This window comes from Heliangelus exortis, chromosome 6 (genome assembly GCF_036169615.1).
Source record: "Heliangelus exortis chromosome 6, bHelExo1.hap1, whole genome shotgun sequence".
Classification (NCBI taxonomy): domain Eukaryota; kingdom Metazoa; phylum Chordata; class Aves; order Apodiformes; family Trochilidae; genus Heliangelus; species Heliangelus exortis.
Genome location: NC_092427.1, coordinates 29847483 through 29869042, shown reverse-complemented (window position 1 = coordinate 29869042; position 21560 = coordinate 29847483). Strand labels below are relative to the sequence as shown.

The 21560-nt window shown below is 36.9% G+C and overlaps 1 long non-coding RNA gene across 1 annotated transcript in view; it reads right to left on the bottom strand.

The window, feature by feature from the left end:
- Window positions 1-7115: 7115 nt before the first annotated feature.
- Window positions 7116-21560, bottom strand: part of LOC139797284 (uncharacterized) — a 25870-nt gene continuing 11425 nt past the window's right edge. Inside the window, exons 2-3 of the long non-coding RNA XR_011726391.1 lie at window positions 9233-9316; window positions 7116-7806 (exon numbers count right to left, since the gene is read on the bottom strand). This is a non-coding gene — a long non-coding RNA (uncharacterized lncRNA). The remainder of the gene's footprint in view (window positions 7807-9232; window positions 9317-21560) is intronic.

Genomic DNA, 21560 nt, shown 5'->3' with positions numbered 1-21560 from the left:
GCTTATGCTGGCTATTTGCTGGCATATGGTAATAGCTGCAGTGTTATACTTGAATGTGACACACCACAGCAAGTTAAGCAAAACAAACCTGCTAGCCTTACTCCCCACCCCCATGTGAAAAAAGTGGTTTTCTTTTGTATGGTGAAGAGCCACTATTAGCTGTGGAAAAAAAAGGTAGAGTTGAATGTTTCAAGTGCTTGGTTTCTGTATATCTGTCTGTATGTGTATGAAAACCAACCAGACAGGCAGATCTGCATTGGTAAATAGAGCACTTCACAAAAACCTGTACGTGTACACATGTGTTCAGCAGCATTCAACCACCTTTTAAGTAAAAGTAATATCCTTGGACTAGAAGCTGAACCTGATGTTAAACTATCAGTCATGCAAGTACAGTCGGTGGTGCAATCTGAGAATAGCTCTACTGCACAATTACGAGATTATGTCCTCTTTAGTGGGTATAATTATGCCTCCTCTATATATCTTATTTAGAAGGCATAGTGCCTCTATCCTGAAATGAAAACACTAGTACATAGAGAGGCAGTGATTTTTTGCTTCTAGTGCACAAAAGACCATAGGCATCCAGAAAGCTTTTGTATGCTGGATCATTGGGCTGAAAAGAACAAGGCTAGACTCCTGATATGTGCTTGAAAAAAAAAACAACAAATAAAATAAAACCAAAAAGCAACAACAATAAAAAAGCTACAACCTTCATGGCTTTGGGTGAGAGGAAGCTACATCTTGTAAGAGTTTCTTCAAATTCATATCCTCAGATGTCTTATTAATGACTGTTTGACAGGTTAAATTAAACATGCCAGTCAATAGCATTGAGATATTTCCTAGCCATAATAAAATTGAAGACATCTTTTTAAGTAAATTCTACTTTGCATTTGGCACTTTTAGATAGCAATATAAATGGGTATAGGTGTTACAGACTCAGGAGATATATCAGAGGTGGTAATAAGGCAGTGCCACATTTTACCCAGGAGGTGATCGATAATTTAGACTTTTCTTTCTTGTTTTCCTGTTGCACTGTTCAGTCTTTCCAAGCTCAGACCAAACAATTGCCCATTTTGGATGATAAAGCTTATTGCTACTGTCCAGTATATGTGATGACCTCTTAATAATATGCACCACCATCACAAGGCAGTAGCTCTTTTTAGTTTGTTTCCTAAGCTGGTAAGGAGTCTCATTGCTATACTCTTTTTCATAGAGCTGAGGTTGCTACAAACCTAAAGATAAATCTGCAAATCTATGTGGCTATTCTTTATCATTGTCACTACCTTAGTGGTGGTCTGCCATTTTTCTTGAGAGCCGGGCACCAACTGCTGGCCAGAAGTATTTTTCACTGAATTCTTTCTACTTTAAATAAACTACTGCTTCAAGAACTGCCAAGTGTTCCTCATTCATCTTCAGGACACAGAGCTTCATGTATATCTTTGCAAGCCTTGACTCTGTGAAATGTTTGTCTCATCTCTCTGCCATCTATAGCAGTCTTTGAACTCACTTCAGGTTTATTGATGGCCTTGACTAAATTAATGCAGATGTAATTTTTTAAAAAGAGGTTTACACTCTGACTAATTGTATGCAAAATAAATCCTCATTTAGAGAAACTCATTGTATATTCTCTTGTTCTAAAAGGTCTTTCTGGATTCATACTGAAAATGTTGCTGAAAGTGTAGGGAGGGGGAGATTGTTGTTTCTTTTGGCATTTCTCATCTTAAAGTGGAAGAAGAATATGTGTCTTCTTTTCCCTGTGGAGGGGGAGATAATATGATAACCTTCTGATTATATACATAAGCGGGAACTGATCAGCTTCTCTTGTGGTTCGTTTTTAAGGGCAAGTTCCAGTTGGATTGTGCTAATACACATATTCATGAATCCCTCCAAACAGGATTCACTGCTCTCCAGGGAACTGTTGAAGTATGCATCATTGTTTCAATGAAGTATCTTCATTATAAAACATAGGGACTATAAAAGGTGAATACCATTTGCCTCGGCCTAATATAATCTCTAGTTTGACTTTCTCTCACTATAGTGATTTTTTAACAGAATCAGAGAGAATGAAATGAGACAATTTCCAATGAAATATTACATGAAATTAGGTACATGTGCCTTCATAAGCAGAGTATTTTATTTCCCATTGTTTTATTGAAATCGGGAAAAATTAGTATCAGTGGAATATAAAAGATCTTTAGGATCACATGGCTGATCCTAAGCAGCTCAGCAGTGATTTTTGGTCTCTAGAGGTCCCTAATTTCCTACTTCAATGCATTAAAACAAGTGGGTACAATAGTCTGCAACGCTGAGTAAAGTAAAAACATTTAAGATTTCAGAATGAAGGCAGATGCTAGAATCTTTACTGCAATCAATCATGAAAAGGAACTTCCTCATTACAAAGAATGGAGTGACATAAATATCTCTATAGATTTTAAATTATTAGCCAAGTTTCATGCTTTTTCACTCCATTTTTAAAGGGTCCTACATTTTTATTTATTATAATATGCACATTACAAATAGCAGTTAGCATTGCATTTAAATACAGTGGGAGGGGAAGAATGTTGCTGTACTGTCTGAAGAGGCTTTTAAAGGCAGTGAACATTATGGTAAAGAAATCACTTTACTGCAAACAAAACCCCATAGCTATTTATATATTTATATAATTTACATATAAAAACACTATAAATTATAACAATAAATACATTTGGGGTTTTTTTCAGAGTAAAATTAATCTTTCACATGGGAAAATTTTTTATGTAACTTGTAGTACTCTAGGTGATATATAAAAAGGGAGATAGGCATGATACTTGCTCAAGGAGCTCATGATCTGAGCAGAGTATAGACGGCTCTGTTCAGACAGATGTAACATTGTATGTAGGTTGAAAGTCCAATGTTAAAAGTATTAAAATAATATTGGACTGTTTTATTATTTTCTTTGTATTATAGAAAAAAATAACATAGTATTCAAGGTTAAATACTGGCAAAGACATCTAGCTCTGGATGGCCTTGTGACTTGAGATAGTTCCGTGTTACATTAGAAAATGCTTTATGTTTTAGTTTGTTTTCGCAGTGTAAAATTCATGCCTGCGTATAGGAGCAAAACATGGCCTATGGCCCACTTAAATTCCACTCAAGCTGTATTTGGAAAGCTTTAGTGGGGCTTATATAGTGAATAGGACTTTTCCTGGCACTTTGATCCATGATGGATTTCTCTTGTTGCGGTGGTGACACAAGTCATGTGTTCTATAATGACACAAGATGTATGAAAACCTGTCATGGTCAAAAGCAGTCACATGTACATGCTCACACGCACACAAAAAAAATCTGGTGCTACATCATCAGCAATGTTAGAAGAATTACACATATTTCACAGTTTGGTTCAACGTCACAAGGTCTCTGACAACAGAGCTGACATTTGTAGTATGGTTGGGAGTTTCCAGCCATACCCCTCCTCCTCCAAATTCTATTTGAGTATATTTGCAACCAGACCTTGAAATATGCTTTGCTGTCAATTACTTCATTTTAAAAGGCAAAACATCAATATGAGTTTCTATAGCACATCATTCCATGACTAGTGTCTTTGGTGGCAAACTGGTGCCTGCAGAATGTACTCAGTCTAGTATGATATAATGATATCCTAGAAATCCTTCCTGGGTGGTACAGTGCAATCATTCATCAGGGAATGTGGGAATATATTACGTAAATTAATATTCTTTGTTCAAATATATAAATATAGAAAATATTTTTATATAGTTTATATAACATATTCTGTAAACATATATATAAATATATATTTGTATATGGTTGGTATAATGCATGGTATAAAACACATAAATCAATATATTGCACATCATATTTATTATGATAGAATCTATAATTATAGTATGTGGTAACTTACATGTAAAGTTTCTATATCTGATATTAATATGTAAAATGAATACATTATTAAATATTTGAATTTTTGGTTTCCAAGATCAGTTTCCATGAAAGTATCGTGCCTGAAAATATACCCACCTCTGCCATACTTGGATCATCATGTCAGTATAAAACTCAATGACTATGTCATATGTAGCTTATGACAATGCTTTGGAAAGGTGTGCTCAAAATGTCTTTTGTAATTTTAATTGGATGGGTATTATTCTGTAATTTTTAGGTGTTTACTCCTATCCACTTCCTAGTGCTCTGTTCTATGTCATCAATGCCCAGAGCAGACACATAGATATAGGTATTTAAAATTTGCTTTAAAGTTGTCTCCTAAATAAATAAAATTTCATGCATGACAGGAAAAGAGTCAACTTGGAACAAGCATAATGTAGCACTTGTAGCACTTACCTAGCACTATTATTATATATAGTTGATGTACAGTGAGACAGCTTCATATCAGTGCTTGACCTCCATTGCTACAAGACAGAGAGAGGTCTAGTTCCTCAGTACTTTGAGGAAAGAACCCAACCTATTCAGATCAAGAGGTAGAAAACAACCCCTAGAGACAAAAAAGTGAGGACTTGCAAGGACATCTGATTCATCTGCCCCAGAAAATGGCTGGTTATGGAATAGCCATTTGAAGAATATGCAAGAGAGGAAATTTTTTTTCTGATATGTTGTATTCCTCGTGTTTGGCAAAAAATAACTTACAAATAAGTCACGTCTTTCATTACCAAAGAAGTGACAGAATAATACAATTATCATGCCAGGCAACACAGCATTTTGTAGTTCATGTAATTGTCGTATATTTTTTCATGAAAAACTACTACTACATAAGTGTCTCAAAGACTTCATAGTAGCTTGCAATTTTACATAATAGACATAATGGGCATTTTACATTGGGCAACACAGAAAAATTTAGAAATAAGTGGGACCCAAAACCACAGGTGCATTTCCTGGGTGAAATTCCAGTTCTATTGAAAGCAATTCTCCCTTTGACTTCAGTAAAATGTGACTTTCACCCACTCCTTTCACATTTTGCCATGGGACATTGCTAAAACAAGGCATCAAAAAATGACTTCTTGTCAATCAGGGGTTTAGTAGAAATTTGATTGTCTGAGAGATATAGTAAATCAGTGTGGATCAAACCTGTTCTGAAGGGATCTTAAAGGTCAAGTTGATGGTTAAGTTATTGTGATTGCTTAACTCTTCAACTCTGTGTAGAGACTTGCTGATTATAGTGCTGGGTTTGGTGAGGTGAGTAGGACTGGACTGAGCCCACCAGATTAATCCATAGAGGTGACTCCCCTGTGCTCAGATATTAGCTTACTCTTGTGCAGCATCTCAACTGTATGGAGGGGTTCTTATATCTCAATCTTAAACTCAATATTTTGTCTTTTAAAAACCTTTATTGGAAAATCACAGATAGAACTGATTGCACAGATATATTAAATATCATTACAAAATCAAGTATAGGAAAACTTTGCCTTACAATTAATTCAGATTATTACCATGAGATTCTAGTAACATCCTGCATGGTAAGAAAAACATCAGCTCTTGTTCAAAAGTTGTCTTTAGGAAATCAAAATATAAAACTTAAATCAAGTGGAAAAAATCTTGAGATCTTTTTTCTATCCTTTTCATATTCTGAAGGGCAGAGGAAATACGGCCCAGCTCATGCCTGCAGCCCCATGCAAATACGATAGGAAGTATCTGAGGAGGATCCCAGGAATGTGATGGAGATGGGGCTGTACAGACTCACAGAAGTAATGTGTAGTATTGCTTGCTGTCTGTAAACATGAGAGCATTTGGCATACAGAATTTTCAGCTGTCTCAATAACAAGAAAATTGTCACGGTTTAACACTGGCCCAAACCAGGAGAAAAATACATCAATACATCCTAGGCCACAAACATTTTTTGTCTTCTTTTAGGAGGATACATGAATAAAGAAAAGAGAAGAGGAAAAAAAAAAAAAAAAAGAGAGAGGAGAAATTTAGGATATAAAAACCCTAACAGTTTAAATAGGGGTTTATTTTTCCTTTATATATGTTCTCTACCTCTCCACATCTTTCTAGAAGGCCAAAGCAAGTCATAGGAAGTCATAGCTGCATAGCTGTAGGGCTTTTTCATAAGTCATTCTTCATACAAAAAATTGATACATACTACTTATTTAACAAACCCCTTCTTACATTTTGTCTCTTTCTTACTACAGGCAGGATACAATACAGTGTATATAAAACCAGTTTCAGATAGACACAGGCAAAGCTACACTACATATTCTTGCAAAGAAAGTGATAAAAGAAATATACTATTACAGCAATGTAATAAAAGTACAACAAATGAGTAATATGTGTACAGATAAGCAGAAATGCTATGAAATTTTTCATAGTAGAGGAGGATGAAGTAACCACTCATGCCACCTTCTGCTCCAGTAGAAAGCATTAAGCAAATCTCTTCCAGCTGGAGTTGAATATTTGTACTTTGCCATTTGCATGTCATCTATTTCTGATATAAGGTCAAATAATAAGGCATGAGCTCCCAATGGTTCTCTTTTTTTCTCTGAGAGCAGATCTTTCTTCTTACCTTATCCTATTATGTGTTGCATTTATGACAAATAATTTACAGATATCAAAAATGGGTAAAATTTGTTGATCAAAAGCTCCATCTGGTTTATTTGGCACCAGCTCTGTTTGATGATTATGACACACACTTCAGTAACATCAAAGTCATGTGTCTTCTTTAAACTCCGTGAAAAAGAAAGCAGTGTCTATGTATTATATATGCACCCATACATTGCCTGTTATTTTTCCATATGAGTAAATCCCTTTCAATAGCAAATGAAACTGTGATAACTATGAAGTCAAAAAAAGCATCAGGGAGTTCATTTGGCACAGTTTTCAGGTATCATTTCACATGGACAGAGCTGTGAAGCTTTGAGTCATCTTTTCTGGCTTTCTGAAATATCGTTTAATCTGCAGAAATGGCTGAGGATTGTTTTCTTGGTCAAGAAAACCCTGTCTTGGAGTGTCTATTTTAATAGTGCTGGCTTTCCTGGACTGCGGAAGCTCAGAGGATTAAGGAAATAGTAGGGAGTAAATAATAATATATATGTTCCAAAATCACAGGAAAGGTTTCTGTTTTCAGTACAGAAAATGTACATATACAAAGAAAACCTCTTTCTTCTCATTTTCTGTTTATCCCTGCTGCTGTTTTTATCTTATTAAAAGAGATTTCATCAGATGATAGTCTGGATTCTTTTACCTGCAAGTAAACAGGCAGGAGAAGAGGAATCTTTGACAGACCTTTTACCTTGTTGTGAACAATTTAACATACAACTCTTTATCCAGAGAAAGAGATAATGGTGAAAAGCTCTGTTTATCCTGATGCTTCCAGTTCCCACGTAGCAGACCATTCCCCACATCCTCAGCCGGAGAAGCTGCTTTCTGCTCTGCATTGCCAGAGTTCAAGGAGATGAAGCTTTCAGGTCTGCAAAAGCACCTTGAGGATGCAAATGGTCAGGAAAAGTTTCCTAAAGAGATACAGGTCATTATTAAGTGACTCCGAGACCTGCCACTTCAAAACATGCTGGACTCATATACTTCTGTCCCATTGCATCATCATGAATACCCATGACCATGTACTGAGCAGACATTATTAATTCAAGAGAAAAGGAATCCTGCACTGCTGTCTGCACTTTTCAGAAACAGGCTGGATATGGATTTTGTTATTCAACCAAATTGTTATTACCTCAGTGAGCTTGGTGTTTCAAAGCAAGAAGTCCAAGGTAAACTGCAGCACACGTCTCCACTTGCCCTTGTTCTCTGCTTTCACTTTCTCCTGGAATCCTTGTGAGTAGGAGGAATTTTGTCTGCATTAGACAGAAGCTGTTCAAAATAGGGAGAATTTAGCCCTCACTGCAGGGAGTGTGACACACTGCAGAATAAGCACGGCCAGTGTAGAAATTCAGCTTTCGTAGAATCCCTTGTAGTCTGAATCTGAATGTAAAGCTACTTCCCACAGGATAAAGCCAAAGAGAAAGAAATGTCTGACAGAGGGATCATACGCTCACTTCAGTGCAGTTCCCACTGCAAGTCCTCGTATGCAGACTACTCTTTCACATGCACCCTTTGACAGAAGTTTGGCATCTCAACTGAAAGCTTCATAATTAAAAAACCCTATGCTGAAATTTGAAAGGTTTTCAGACTTGCTTTCATTTTGATAACAGGCTGGCTATTAGTGGGACTATAAAGGTCTTTATTATGGATGGAAGACTAGAAGTGGTATAAAATGGTCTTTCTCAAGTTTTCCAGATGGAATGATTTTAGACTGGACATTTTTCTGGATTCCTGCTTTCTGTTCTGAGATAAATTGTCAGAAGCTGAAACTCTTTACATTAAAGCAAAGAACCCAAAGCCACCAGTGCTAGATGTGTTTTAGCCTAACCTTGGGCTCTTCTTCTGTCTCGTTAGAGGAATAGCTGAAGCTCTCACCTCATTCATCCTAGCTGGCCCATCTCTAATCATAATGCAACAAACTACCACAACAGCTCCCCCATCCAAAGATTCAAAGTGACCTTGTCATTTCAATTTTTCACAAATATTCTTTGTTTTTCCCTGCCCTCCCCATTCCTGTGTACTATATTGAACTAAATTCTCATTTCTCCATCCTATTGCCATGGCCATTGCCCACTAATCTGCAATACAGCTCACTCTGAGAAATGTCAAGCAGGAAGAAAAAGGTAAAACTCAGGACAGAAAGTTCAGTTGGCTATTGCCTATCCCACCAAGTCTCTCTCCAGTGCTTGTCACTTTGCATAGCGATGCAGTCCAGCAAGATTTGGCTTTGCCCCTTACCTGAGTGACCCACAGAAAGTAGCAGACTGGTATATATGCTCTAAACATGACAGTAATAAATGTACTGCAATCAAAAGACTCCCTCTTTTTCAGCCACAAAAGCCAAAAGCAGTTTGCAGGTTTATTTTTCTAAAAGCCCCTCATCCTCATCTTCTCTTCCTTGTTCCTCATTCGTTCCCATTGCTTGAAAATGCCAAAGCCCTACAGATTTCCCCCTTTGCTTATCTCCACTATGACAACAATGCTCATGAAAGCAGGGACACACATTTAATGCAAAGACTTCAGAAAATTATTATTTCATGCCATCCTACGAGAACAAACAAAATCACTAGAATATGTGGAGTAAGTTTGTATAGTTAGTGAATTAATAGATTTTTTTCCTCATAAGTATTTTACATGCAGGGTATAAATAAAAACCAAAAATTATCTGAAAAATAATTGAAAATTACTTGCTCACTTTCAGCTGTTTTTAATCCAAGTCAGTGGTTAGAGAATCTGTCATGTTTCCATCTCTGTCTGATCCAGCTCCTCCAAACAAAATCTGCAAGAAAAGTGATGACATGTGTAGTAAATATTATTTCTAAAGCTCACACTATGATTCATTTAGAGAACTGAGGGTCTGGCTTATGCCCAGAGACTCCAATTTTCTGACCAATCTCATTTCAAGAAGGCCATGTATTTAAGGACAATAACTGCATACAGAGAATATTTTATACACAGAATAAACGTTATCAGTGACTTTCTACATCAGAGAAAGGGACTTATGTTATACTTCTGTCCATTATTCTGAAAGGCCAGAAATCTTCATCTCCTGTGGGTGTAAGAAAATACAGTTTGCCGAAGCATGAGATCAGACGTGGGTTTTCATCTCTGTCCATTTTCTCTCACATGAAAGACTTCTGGAGCAAGAAAAGCATGCTTTTGTTGACCAGCAAAGATCAAAAAGGCAGCTTATTTTTGTCCTTCAGCCACTAGACTGGTACCCTCAGTTCTGTTAACATTCTGCCCCCATTTGAACTGGACACTTTGGAAGTATCAATAATGCAAGTTGGAGGGCTGCACTATCAGTCATGCTGTATTTGCCTCTGCTTCTACAAAATTAAATCAAGTTGAAATCAAAGAAGACACTATCTCAGTCATATAGGCAGAAAATCTCCTGTAACTTTACAGCAATTCTCAGTGCAATATTTGAAAATATTTATGTTGGCAGAAGTGACTGATCCCCATTGAGAGAGCAGAGTTAACAAAATACTGCTATCCCATGGAGACATAAACACAGTGTTGGAAGCCACTCATCATGCCATCCACCTTCTCCCTGCTTCCTTGACAGGCCCATCTCCTGAAACAGAATGTCATTTTACAGGCATATCAGAAAGTGCAAAAGTAACTAATAAAACAGTGACAATTCCACTGTAACCACAAGAACTAGGACCACTGAACACTGCACCCTTATTATTTATGAGTGAAGAGAATACATGTAGCTATCAAAGCCCTTTCTTACCATCTCAGATTGGGTCAAGAATAGATTCTGTAGGAGAGTTCAGACTCCTCCTCTGTCTCTGACTATTTCCATGATGAATGTTTTTACAGGATGGAAATGATTCAGTGGATCAAGAACAGAAATGTTAGCTGTGACCAGCTGTGTCAAAAGCTGTTGTTCTCTACCTCAGCTCACTGCTTGTATGCTCAAGAGTTCAACTATGGCACTTCTGGTATCTTTGCAATCGGCAGAATAATTATCCTCAATGCATCTGGTTTTGAGTATTTCCTTACTTAAAATACTTATGTAAGAATATTCACAGGTGAGATTCATATACACATAAAAGGATTTTGTTGAAAACACTTTTAGAAAGAGTATTTACCCACAGCCAAAGTCTATATAATTTGCCCCAAAACAGAGAATGGTAACAGTACCTTCCTATGCTGAAATAAATTTGAATATAGGATTTCTAACCTGATAAGTAGTCACATTGCTCAACAGACTAGCCCCTGTGTTACCTTGGCGGGCCAAGCCTCTGGCTGTAAGGAGGGAAGCCTTCTTCCACTGCAAAACAGGACCAGTCTGCAAGGTCCTGTTCCATTGTTTGGTCAGCATGGCTCCAGGGAACTCTTTCTCCTGCATACTCCCAAACAGAGCTGACCACAGTCCCTCGGTGCCCTCAAGACAGGCTGCAACTGGATCTGATTGTCTAATGCAAAGTGCAGGAGGAGGTCACTTGTACCTCATTCCTCTTTCTTTCCAAGGCTGGCAATAGTAGAAATTTCAGAAACCTCCTTGCCCTAGTTGAACAGTTATAGTTGCTGGTCACTGGAGAAAAGATACAAGGGGTTTTCAAGATAACTGAGCAAAAATATTCCCCGATTTCAATCAAAACTTTAAAATGGGAACTTTTAAACCCTGGAATTTAACTCTAATTCCAGCTTTTATACATCCTTTAAAGAATGAGTTTTCTTGCTGTATGGTGGTTGTTTGTGTTTTTTGGTTTTGTTTGTTTTTCCTGAGGTCTGTTTCTTTCTTTCAATAAGAATGGATCTAAGAATAATGAGACATTTGTTGATATTTTTATCCCAAGAATAAAACCTTGCCTCACTCTCTCACAGTTCTCAAGTGATGCTCTCATGTATTTCAGTATATTCTTATCATTTGAGGTTAGTTTCAGATCTCCCTCTTTGGATAGATCATGCGCAGTCTTTCTTTCCAAACATTTTTTGTAATATTCAATAGCACTGCATGCCTCCATTTGTTTGCTTTCTTTTCAAAAGCAGTGGATGGTTCTCCATAGTGAAGATTTTATAGACAAGCAAAGTAAAACAAGCCTCTTTTCTCCTTGCCTCTCTACACTCTAACAAGAGAATAGCTCAGATGTATGTTAAGTATTTGAAGGAATAATATAATTTAACCAATGTACACTGCTCAGTGACCTAAATCACCCACTTTCATAGACAGTTGACATTATTTACATTCAGGCTTTTTTGTAAAGAGGCATTTTGAATGACCCTTCAGAATGAATATGCGCAATAGTAACACTCTACCCATTTATCTGCACCTACCACTTCCGGTATGCCTCCAGTTACCCTATATTTTTCAAGCAGGTGTCTACGGCTGCCAAGAAAAAAGATGGTTTGAGGTTTTTTTATCAATGAAATTACTGACTTTAACACCATGCTGTGTACATAAATGGAACTTGATTCCTTTCACTAATGAAACGTATCTCGCATTCCCCAAACCTGACTGTCAGCTTCCGCACAGGGAACCAGCCCTTGACAAGGGTGAAGCCAACCCTGGGTAATTTCAAAACAGACAAGAATAAGCCCTCTTTTTGTTGTGGTATCTGATGTGACTGAAGACATAAAACATTCGGAGACTTAGTTGGTATTTTTTCCAAGAAAAATATTTTAAAATGAAGCTATAGTTCAGACAGCTGAGCTGACAACAGCTTACTGAAAGTGAACACAGTAAACAATTGCAGAAGTCTCCAGACACTAAAAGACAAGAAGAGGAAATATTTTCTTCCTTTGAAATGCAACTTGTTTTACTAATGTTTATTTGACTGTATCCCATTTCTATGAGATAACACAAGGAAAAAAACTCTCTCAGACTATGTAGTGGTAGTGGTGTCAGTATGGATTTAAATTAGAAATATTATAAAATCATTACTTTACAAATTATTACGATTTTAATGGTCTTTCCATTGAGCCTCAATAATTTACAGTTTGAGTATTGTTAGATTATTTTGTTTTACCTGTATACAGCTGTGAATATTATTTTATGTGACTGGACATACTATGGCACAAAATATTTATCACTACTGATTCCCAGGTAATCCCTGCTGCAAATTTATTGCCTCCAAGTGTGAATTCTAGGGCTTCCCAATCAGTTAAATGTGGGGAACTTACCTAACAAAAAGCCTTCAGTGAACCAAGCAGGAGCTAAGATGATAAGTCCTGAAATGAAAGGAGCTTGCAGTGACTGAGTGCTACAGCTGTGATGCTATTTAGGCACCCCCACCTCTGAATGCCAGTCTCAAATCTGCCAACTAAATCACTAGTCTTAACCATCAGACCCACAAGAAAGTGCTGTCTAGCTATGGACAACTTAGGACTTTGAAGATGATTATCTTGAACTATCCATAAAGATACATGGATATATATGGGGAGTGGGTGGAATTAGGTGATCTTTAAGATAGCTTTTTAACCTAAACCATTCTATGATGTGCTAAATGTTAGAACCGACTTTAGGCACCCAGATCAGGTATGATGTGCTATCTCCACTCTCCTCTACCTTCCTTTTAAACCCTAACCTGACAAAGTTAGCATTACTACTTTTTGATACTCAAGTATATTAATTGCAGGAGCTATTTAGCATTTTATGGTATATCATTTTGTTACCTTCCGAGAAGGAAGAACCATTGCCTTTGTGATTACCATAAAAAAAATACAGAAACTGGCAAAGACATTCCAACTGTAGTAGCTTGCTTATGATGTTCCTAGTCCAAATATGGGTTACATGGAAAATTTCAAGCCTAATTGGCTTATCTTCAGAAACCTCATGCTGACTCTTGCCCAGGGGTTGCAAAGTTCCCATGAAGAGGGAGGTTACAATTGAGGGGACGGGAGAGAATGTTTATGGTCCTTAAATGTTCTTTAAGCAAAGTTTTGCAAAACTCAACCTAATGCTGTCTATCTTCTTAAGAGATACATCTCCCGAGAAACTTGGGCGTTTAGTTTACAGAGCTCAGAAGAATGTAAGAATATGATAGTCAGCATCCCTGTGGGGACCAATTATTGCTAGATGGTGGTTTTTGCACAAGTAGAAAAGACTGTTTCAGCATGTGGAGGACCTAGGAAGCTAAACTGTGTGGTGCACCAATTCTGCTCTCAAACACAAGAGCATACACAGTTTCTGTGTGTATTCTGTAATGACCTCCAGTACAATGCAGAAATGTAGGGGTGGTTTTTACAAGATATCCAGCAATGCAAAGCTGCTACATATCGGGTAAGATCCAGGCCCTTGCTGTGTAACCTCCACAGCCTTAATGATGTTCTTAATGGGAATGTGGGCTGAAATTTATAGTTCCAACATGAGAGCTGAGTGTTTGTGGTGGTTTTAAAAATTTTTTTTAATTAAATAAAGACAGAAATAATATGCCGGAGTGATTCCAGAGACAGCAGATAAAGATTTTTCATTTTTACAGCACTCAGGTAGTCTACCATGTTTTGTGTTACAGCATCCCATTAAACCTGTAAGCCAGACTCTGAATCCCAGATAAACTAGCTTTGTATCAGGAGAGGGAGAGGGGATTGCAGCATGGAGACATTACAGAAATAGTATCTGGTTTACCTTGAACTTCAGTGTAGGCTCTGGAAAATGAGGATAACATTCCTTTACTGAACAAGTCTTAATGTGCTACATGCAAATAGCTTCCATGACCAGTCAGAATTACATTGGGTTTTTTTAATAGGCAAATATAAAATTAAATATTAATCTATAATAAACAGCTGGATGTAATCTGAGAATGAAACTGACGACAAAGATAAAAACAGCATTTTAAGGTTAGTCTAGTTTATAATGACCCTTGGTTCTTCCTGCTTGTCATACTATGAAGAAAAGTGTATGTAAAATGTATTTCCTTCTCACTTTGTCAGGTTGGTATTATTAAGGGTAAATTATTATCAGATAAACAAAACATATATAAATGATTGCTAAAACTACCTATTTACAAGTTAAAATTAACAACTAACTCCCTGGATACTTTTGGAAAAACAGTGTTTCAATTTTCTTAAAGTTCACCATGGCATCTTTTTGTAGGCACTTTGGGAAATACAAACCAGAGTAGAGAATACAGTCACACAAAAGGAAAAATTTCACTGACAGCATTTGAACTATCTAGCAAGAAAGATTCATCAAGTGTCAGATTACATCTTAGTTCATTAGTTTCAGCTGTTTTAATTTTTTCAACTTCCACTTCTACAAATATTTTACATCATTTCACTCTAATGATAGGATTTAATTTTAACTACTGGATGTATCAATTTGGCCTCAGTTTTTCTTCTTTTTCTTTTAACAACTTGAAGACTCATAGCTTGAATGTCTCTTTGTTCTCTCAGCCTTATTTGAAGCAATTTGCCCTATGTTCTACAGTAGTTTTGAATGTATTCAAAGTTTTAAAAATTGTGAATTATATGAAATATTCTAACAGTTTAAGTTTAAATGATGCAATTAGCCAGTTACAACTAGAACTACCAGGCCTTATTTAAAATAATGAGGTCTGACAGTTATGGAGCCTGAATTATTCATTGATAACTAGCTTTCCCTCTTTTGCAAACCATGGCTAACATTAATAACAGAGGTGTAAGTGTGATAACAAAAGAGTTTGACATTGGGAATACAAATACAAAAGTGCTAAATTCTTCCTTAATTAAAATTACTATACCAGTAATATTTTCAAAAGGAAATCATTAGGACTAATATTTTCTCATATATTTCAGCATTTTTTTCTGCAAGGAATCACTGATTAAGGTAACAGTGCTTTATGATTCATCATGAAAGGGAATACTTTAAAGCTACGGTTAATTTCTCTAAGTGCATCATTTTACGGGTATTATTTTTAAAATACAGCACTTTCTGTTGTGATTCCTGCACTTACCACACTTCTGAAAATACACAGTAATGGCATGGACCCCTGCCTATGCTCAAAGGTGTGCTATTTGCTAGTGTTTCCATCTTTCACCTGTCTTGCTTCCTCCATGATCACTCACTCCATCATCCTCAAAGATAGCTGCTCTTTATAGCACACCTGAATGCAAATAAAATGTTATTCTTTTAACATGAATAACAAGATTTGTATTTAGTGGGTAATATTTTTACAGACACTTGAATTCTCATGAGCTAATTGCTTGCCATAAGCCAAGATGTCTTTCATTAGAATTGATAGAAACAAAGCAGAATCTCTATATAAAGCAATCTAACAATAATGAACCCATCCGTTTTCTAATTACCCAAATATTTATATGCATCAGGATCTTTTATGAAAGAAAACAGAGTTTACACAATTGAAGTAGCAAGTGGTTTATGTCCTCATCCCCCCTCAAAGCAAACCAAACCAAAGCAAAATAAATAAATAAATAAATAAATAAATAAATAAATAGAGCTGGAAGTAGGACATGCTAAAATAGTGACTCATCTGCAAGTAGGAGGGACTGTTCTTTGTCTAGAACTCTTGGTTACCATAACAGATAGCATTAAATTATCTATGATATAAAAAAATAGGGATCTTAAACAAGCAGAATTGTAGACTCAGACCTGGCAAGATGCAGCAATTACACAACACATCAACAATGCTGTTTTGAAGATAATCATGCAACTGACTTTGAGAGTGACATGTACAGTTGGCATTTTATGTGAAGTCCAAACAAGCTGAACCTCCAAATGGATGCAATGCTTCCGATGCAGCTAACTTTGAAGCTTCTGAAGATCACAGCCTAAATGTGTATTTTAATAAAGTATGCTTCTATTATATTGTATTTCTGTACAGTTTCCCAGTGCAGGGAGATCAGAGAGGTGAAGGTCAAAATAAATGCTATATAGATACTGAAGTCTGTTCAGTGAGACTTTGAAAAGGAGGATTTGAAAGATGACTATTTTTATTAGTGCAGATGCACACAATATAACCTGATTTTTCTGTGTGCAAATGTCAATTACAGTATACATATTGTTCACTGAAGATTATGTCATTGGTCAAGAGGGAGGAGAGTCCCGAAATGAATGATTAATAATCAATGTGTCTGGTTCCTTATTTTATTCCTCAGAAAGGAAGAATGAATTACTGGTGTCTCTCCCAAAAATGGAAAAATATCTCCCAGATATAGGTCACACTACCTGCATCTGTGCACATCTTTGTAAGTGGATTTCCCTGGTTTGGGCATGGAGCCTCAGCCTCCCCTATTATATCATTGCTTCACCTTCCTATGCTCTGATGCAATTAGGGAGAAAAGGCAATACTGGTCAGAGTCGTATTAATTTTTCATACAATCATGAAAAGCTCACAGAAAGGGTGGAGAAATACCTAGGGAAAAGGGTTTTGAAGGAGGCCCAAGATAATGCCTAGGCATGTGGTCTCTCTACAGGTGACCCAAAGCCTTCCACTGAGTTTGGGCCAACAGCAGACCTGTGTCCCAGGATGAAAGTACATCAGACCATGACCCCAGGAGAGTAAAAGAGACAGTGAGCAGCTTCTGGAGAAATGTGTCTTCTCTGACATTTGTTGATAAACTCTAGGTGAAACATGCATTAAATGTCTGCATGTGTCTTTATATATTTATGCAGTTACCATTGGACATCATTCCTTTTGGAAAACTAACATTACTTTGCATTGATAAACACTAGGTGGAAACAGTAGAAATATTTGTCAGAACCAGGTTGTTTGAGAGGGGTTTTTTTCCATCAAAGGGAGAAGGCATGTGGTAGAAAGAAGGGTGTGTAATTATTCAATCTGTTAGTAGCAGAGTAGTGAACTACTTTCGTTTACTCCCATGTTACGTTCTAGGTGCCAGTTAGATATACCTCCAGGAAAGCTGAACTTGTCCACTCCTTTTTTTTGTCAAATTCCCTGTGTCTTTTCTTAAGGAAACATGCTAATTTTAACAGCTGTGTTGCTCTCCCTTTTTCTCTCTCTTGATCTGCCTCTCCCCTCTTTATGCTTCTGCTGCTCCTGCTGCTTCCTAGATACAACCACAAAAAAACCCCAAATGCGAGACATTGAAGTGCTGGTATCAAAAGCATGGATTATTTTATGCTAATGAATCAACAATCTAGTAATACAATATTTCAGTTGTTGTGCCCTCCTGGTGGTAGCACAAGATAAATCCAACAGTGTCTTTAATTAACTAAAGAAAGCAGAAACAAATCTCTGTGGGTTTGTAATATTTATGGCCTAAAACTGAACAAACTGAAGAAAATAATGTGGTACAATTTAGAGAAACATATAATTAAAATAAAATTCTCATGTATTCCACAAAGTGAATCTGTGAAGCTGTGCAAGTAAGACACATACATGTGTGAGACAAAGCTCTGAAATTAAGGCCATCACTGAAGAGTCGGAAAAAATATTTTTCTATTTATAAAAAAAGAATGAAGTCAAACTTCTCAGGAGCAAATGTTAGAACTTCTTGTCTACAAAGGAATTAGATCTTTTTTTTAAACCATAAAATACACAGCATCATACAGTTCCTGAACCTTAATTCTAGTAGCTCAACAGCATGAATAAGAAAATGCCAGGTCCATTTAACTGTGTCCTTTGTCAAATGCCAATAGAGATGGTGACTTTTTATAAATATCCAGTAGTTAAAAATATAAAGCACTGTAAATAGATAAGGCTAAATGGCTTGTATTAACATGAGGTCATTTCACCCATTTATGATTTCTGTTCTTTGGCTGGAGACACATATTTTGTCCTATCCCTTATAATAGCCTGTGGGTCTGGAGATTTCTTAGAAAGAAATTGGCACAGACCTACATCAAAAGAGATCCTAGAAAAAGCATCAGAGCTCTGTATCACTGCACTAGCTCTAAGGGGGCCTTGGAAATGTAACTTTATGTGATGTAGAGATACACTCTTGATAGCATAGCCAAGTTGTGGTCTTTCTTGGCTTTCCCACTGAAACATGTACATTTTGTGGTAAATCTGAGCAAAGAATCCATGCACAGCTTTAAGCCTCAGCAATCCACCATCCAGTGGAAAATGCTTCTCCAGCAATAAACAGCTGAGCCTGTTGTTACTGAAACCTTTACTTGTGCCTGTGAGACTTGTTCTTTCATCAAATTACTTCAGTTTAATTGAGAAATCTATATTCACACAGGGGGCATTAGCATGCCAGGATTAAAATGATGAGCATTTCTACAGGCCTATTTGTATGATGGACTGAAGACTGATTTTTCTCACAGTTGTGCATCTAAATATAGAAGTGTGACAATACAGCATATTTGAAATTTGCCTTGACCACACATACACACACTCTGCAAAGTGCTAAACAGTTCTGGCTCTTTGTAGCTTGTCCCTTTTTTGCTCTTGAATTTTTTATGCCACCTTTAGATTGCTGGGTCTTGATATTACTGCAGCATTGTCTGATTTAGGATTTACAACATTTATTGACAGCAAGAAAACACACTCCTGCTCATATCTCTATAACTCTTCAGAACCTAATGCTGACCGTGATCTCATTACCCATTGCTCAATGTCTAAACCTTGCTGTTTAAGTCGAATAGACATTTTGGGATGATATGTAAAAAGATTTGTTAACGTTATGAGATCAATGCACTGCAATGAATTTAAAACAAAGAATACTTAGTGATGTGTGTCACTACATCACACACATGCTGTTGTTTATAAAACCTAAGAGGTTTTATAAGGTCCATCATAAGGTAACCTCTAAATAGAAAGGCAATGAATTATGCCTATACAGAAAAAAAACCCAAGTATTCACAAAAACACACAAGGAATTACAAGAAATATCGTAACAGTCATCAATCTAGCTTTAACTTTTCTGGCACACCTCAGTAGTATACCCATTGCCTTAAACTATGGCAACCTCAGGTATGAGAGGCACTGCATTATCTGAAGCTATGTCTCTGCCTGAAGGGTGGGAGTGAGAAATCTCACCCAGCTTATCAGTGGATGAGCAGGACCTACAAGAAGGGACAGAAGTGCAAGGAGATGTCTCCAGAAGACAAACACTGCCAGCAGCAATGGGCTTGCAGTCCCAGAACTGCACTGTCTCCACGCCACCAGAAGAGACTCCCTGCATGGAGAATTCCTCTGGATTCTCCAGCTTGGCAACTTGTAGGACTGTTTTCTTGCCCAACTTTATTTCTGAAAGCCACTGCTTTCAAAGGTCCCCAGCCAGTTCTGTGGTCCAGGTTTCTCTCTGCTTCCTGTGCTTTGCTGACCAAGAGGGGCAGAGCTGCTCAGAGAAGGGGATAGATAAATGGGGTAAAAACTCATGAATTCACAAATGAGCAGGAAAGCTCTATGCAAAGTGGTACTATACCAATCCCCATTCTTCCCTGTTCTTGAAGATGTAATGCCCTAGAAAAATCAGGTTCTCTATATTTTTATAACATGGTTTATGTGGGTTAAAAAAACCCACTTTGTTTAAGTGTCACCATATACCTACATGCATAACATGGGTGAGACAGCACACTAGTTTTTCTCACATTAAGGTTTATGTACCTGGAAATCAGGGACAAATGCACATATACATATACATATATATATAAGAGATGTCGAAGCTCCTCTACTTTAAGGGCCTCTTTGAATTTTCCACTGCTCATGCAAAATTATTTCTGTCAATATTTTAATTTTAGTCAGGAAGGGTGGAATCAAAGAAAGAATGACACCCAGGAAAATTGTTGTCAGCAAACTGATGGCTAGATACCATAATTAAAATATAATATAACGAATGAAGAAGCTTGATATAAATGCTGTTGTATTTTTGTGAGTTTTGTCCAAAAAGTCAAGGATGGGAAGACATATTAAGAGGTAAATATTACAATATTTGTCACTGTATACTATTATAAAATGCATTATATACATAAATGTTTATTTCTGTAATCATTAGACTATTAATGCAGCAGCTAATAAATAAAATAAGCACCAAAGGACAAGAATATGACCTTAAAATCCTTACTCAGCTGCCCTATTAACTTTCCGAACACCACTGAAAGTGTGTGTCAGCTGCTTAAATTACAGGGAGAGTAATTAAAATTACACAAATAATAGGTGACTGGGGTCAGTCTCCATCACCCTATCTCCTATATTTCAGAGTATTTTACATTTTTTCCATCAATATGCAATCTTAATTTTCCTTACACATCTCTCATGTGCTCTTGGTTAAAAACGACTAACTATAAGAAGCAGAGATATTGTCTGATAATCAGTGCACACCTTTTAGGGCCTTACTCTTAAATCACTTCCCATAGTGTATCAGGTATGTGTAGATTCCTCTGGAAATTAGACTATAAGTGTACTTTGTCATCTTTCTTTAAACAAGCTCTTTTGGTAGGGAAAAATTAAAAGAAGAAAGAAAAATCAGTTCTGTATTTCAGATCTATACCTAAGATCCCCTTCTCCATGAAGATGCCTTAAATACAGCAACTGAGCAAAGAAGTTATTCTCTTCTCTGGGACATTAAAAGTAATGAGCAGAATAGAGAGTGCCTTGACAATAATCCAGAAGTTTGCATTTTTACTGTAATAAGAGTAATAATAGTATTAATCATAATTATGAAAGAACTGAAAAAGTGAAACTGGAAATTGAACCAGGCAAGAAAAGAGAAACCCAAATGGCAGCAATATCTCCCATAGGGTCCTGACCAGAAATAATCTCTTCCTCAGAAAACATTGAGAGGCTTCCCTTAATGCCAAAGCATTTTACAGTCTTTGCTGGAAGCCACTGCACAGATATGACTTATTTAATACTAACCATGCTGACAATTTATAGGCATTCTAGTACTGTCTGTAAAAAAAGATTTTCAGGGCATGGTCTCAGCATGGCATCTAATGCATGGATCCAGCAGCTCCTGGAATACAAGAAAAAAGTGGATCTATTGATAAAGCAAAGGGGGAAACCTCATAAGTAGGTATCTGCCTTCTTGGCAGGGGCATTCTGCAGCCCACAGATGCAGGGGGATGAGAGAAGGGGTTTACAGCTTTAGGAAGCTCAGGTCATAGATGGGTTTCACAGGTGCTCGTATCAGTTCTGTGCCCTTTGCATTGCATGGGCAGTACT